General features: G+C 48.8%; 1 protein-coding gene across 2 annotated transcripts in view; it reads left to right on the plus strand.

Moving 5' to 3' along the window:
• The first annotated feature begins 1,540 nt into the window (after positions 1 to 1,540).
• The window catches only part of LOC103383456 (protein ELFN1-like), a 19,284-nt gene continuing 17,483 nt past the window's right edge, over positions 1,541 to 3,341 (plus strand). For both annotated transcript variants that reach the window (XM_025058526.1, XM_008316572.3), the window contains exon 1: positions 1,541 to 1,890. The gene's annotated coding sequence lies outside the window, so the exon portion shown is untranslated. The remainder of the gene's footprint in view (positions 1,891 to 3,341) is intronic.

A 3,341-nucleotide genomic window follows, 5' to 3' on the forward strand; every position in this document is an offset into this window, starting at 1 on the left:
TTTTGCTTTTTTTTTTTCTTTTTTCTTTTTTGAACACTTTGTATCCCATCACTCAGGGAGCTTGTTATGTCTGCCTCCCAGGACTGGGGGAGGACTGGGGGAGGACTGGGGGGAGGACTGGGGGGGGTCTGGGTGTCAGACCCTCACCCTGTTCACATCAACCAGCTTTTCTACATATGGTTGAATAAAAGTCAACAGTGAGGCTGATCCAGAATGACCGTCTGTTACTGTTACTGCTGTTACTGCTGCTGCTGTTACTGCTGCTGTTGCTGCTGCTGCTGTTACTGCTACTGCTGCTGTTGCTGCTGCTGCTGCTGTTGCTGCTGCTGCTGTTACTGCTACTGCTGCTGTTACTGCTACTGCTGCTGTTACTGCTACTGCTGCTGTTACTACTGCTGCTGCTACTGCTGCTGTTACTGCTGATGCTGTTACTGCTGCTGCTGTTACTGCTACTGCTGCTGTTGCTGTTACTGCTGCTGCTGTTACTGTTACTGTTACTGTTACTGTTACTGTTACTGCTGCTGCTGTTGCTGTTGTTACTGCTGCTGCTGTTACTGTTACTGTTACTGTTGTTACTGCTGCTGCTGCTGCTACTGCTGCTGTTACTGCTACTGTTGTTGTTACTGCTGCTGCTGCTGTTACTGTTGTTACTGCTGCTGCTGCTGCTGCTGCTACTGCTGCTGTTACTGCTACTGTTGTTGTTACTGCTGCTGCTGTTGCTGTTGTTACTGCTGCTGCTGTTCCTGCTGTTACTGCTGTTACTGCTGCTGCTGCTGCTGCTGTTACTGTTGTTACTGCTGCTGCTCCTGCTGCTGTTGCTGTTACTGCTGCTGTTACGGCTGCTGTTACTGCTGCTGCTGTTACTGTTACTGCTGCTGCTGTTGTTACTGCTGCTGCTGTTACTGCTACTGCTGCTGTTACTACTGCTGCTGCTACTGCTGCTGTTACTGCTACTGTTGTTGTTACTGCTGCTGCTGTTACTGTTACTGTTACTGTTGTTACTGCTGCTGCTCCTGCTGCTGTTGCTGTTACTGCTGCTGCTGTTACTGCTACTGTTGTTGTTACTGCTGCTGCTGCTGCTACTGCTGCTGTTGCTGTTACTGCTGCTGTTACTGTTACTGTTGTTACTGCTGCTGCTGTTACTGCTACTGCTGCTGTTACTGCTACTGCTGCTGTTGCTGCTGCTGCTGTTACTGCTGCTGCTACTGCTGCTGTTACTGCTACTGTTGTTGTTACTGCTGCTGTTACTGCTGCTGAACTTCTCCGGTTTTGCTTTGATAGTGCAACACTTATCAGCCTATCTCGCCCTCCAAATGGAAAAGTGTGTAATCGAAATGACTGTCTGCGACGCCTGAAGTGCAACACGGCAGAGCTGGAAATCTCTCCACTGTGGAGGAGAGGCACGTGTGAAAAAATAAGAGAGGATCGAGAGTGAATTCCAGCTGTATTAATCAAAGTCTGGACCAGGGAGAGAGAGAGAGAGAGGGAGAGAGGGAGAGAGGGAGGGAGAGGGAGGGAGGGAGGGGGAGAGTAAGAGAGAGAGAGGCGGAGGAGGAGTGGAGCCTGACGCAGTGTGAGAGTCAGAAACAGAGGAGAGACTGAGGCCAGGAGGCAGCGCATCACATCAGGTGCCGTTTCACATCCCAAAATCTTGAGTCGCCACACAGGCTGCTGCTGCTGCTGCTGCTGCTGCTGCTGCTGCTGCGATCCCAGGCCACCTCCCGGTGATAATCGGGCTGGGATCACAGCGGTGACACACACAGACTGTGATTGTCAGCCCCACTGATCTTCAGGAGCACAGACAACCAAGGAGGAGGTGTTAAACGGACTGGTTTTCCGAGGAGACCGTCGGTACCGTCGGTACCGTCAACCACGCTGTGACCGGAACAGGTAATGTGACAGCAGATCTTCTTGCTCTTCTTCTTCTTCTTCTTCTTCACGTCTATTCTTTCTGTATTGCGTATGTAACTTTGCGACACAGCAGCAGCAGCAGCAGCAGCAGCAGCAGCAGCTCTGTGACATTCCTGCAGATCTGAAACAACGACACACATCTGCCGGTCTCCAGCTGCAGTCTATATGTGTATGTGTGTGTGTGTGTGTGTGTGCACGGTGGTGATAAATGAGGGTTTTGATGATGCCGTGCACAGCCCTTCCTGCCTTATCTCCATGCCTGTACAGGTTCCCGGTAACCTGTGTGGTGTCTGACCGTCTGGTGTTCAAGTTATTCCAAACCTAGCATGGAATTCTGAGTCTTTTTGGTAGTTTAAGGCACGTTAGGAACGTGCTTCCAATACATTGTCAAAATCTGGACCAGTCTTTGTATGACAGCTGGTTCTGTCCCGGGACAGGCAACATTTCAGAGAAGGTCGCCCATGGTTTCGAGACGTCTCTAAAAATATGTTGATGAAACTGGTGCTTTTTTCTTTTTGACATGTGGAATGAAAGGTGTTGTCTGTTATGGACCACGGCTGGTCAAACGTCTTTGCTGGTAGACACTCATCCTGTCCTAAACACCAAGCTGTGCATTAATGACTTCCAGGCAAAATTCAATGGATCTCCCAGCCCAAACACTGGGGTTGACCACTGCTAATGTCTGGCCATTACAGCCTACGGTCCCTCACAAACCAAGGACAAACACAGAAGTGCCCCTCGTTGAATATACACCTGTAGAATATACACTAGTTATCAGTAGGTATTTCACTGACGACTGTTTCACTGACGACTATTTCACTGACGACTACTCCAATTGATTTTTATTTATAGGGCACATTTTATGCACAAAGCAAACTCAATGTGCTTTACAGTGGTTCAAACAGTTTAATATAAAACAAACTGTGGTACACACTCCCTGACCCCTGACCCCTGCCCTTATAGACCCTAACATCAGGTGAGGAACAACTCCCAAGAATAACCCTTAATAGGGTAAAAAAAGGAAGAAACCTCCGGGTGAGAGACAGAGGAGGGGATCAGTAGCAAAACAATCTCCAATAGAACAGGTGGTAAAAACAGGGTGTAACCTGGTCTTTCAGATTGACCAATCAGAGAGCTTTTAGGGAGTTTGGCTACAGCACACTAAATCCGTCATAGAGTCAGGGTGTTGCTCTTTGCCCCGGTCACTGGTGCTGTTGTAGAGTGAATTGAACTTCTTCCTTCTCCTACAGTCGTCAGTACAAACTGTAGGTGACACAACATTTTGGCCGTTGTCCTCGGTGCCTGCTGCTAACTGCCCCACTCTCGGTGACAGATGTTGTTTCCATTTTGTCCCCGAGGACGTGAACTACAAACTGTTTTTTTACTGAATGACTCAAATTGTTGGCAGAACGCCACAGACGATGAAGAAA

The sequence above is a fragment of the Cynoglossus semilaevis genome, chromosome 9 (assembly GCF_000523025.1).
Source record: "Cynoglossus semilaevis isolate Cse_v1.0 chromosome 9, Cse_v1.0, whole genome shotgun sequence".
In the NCBI taxonomy this organism is placed as follows: Eukaryota; Metazoa; Chordata; class Actinopteri; order Pleuronectiformes; family Cynoglossidae; genus Cynoglossus; species Cynoglossus semilaevis.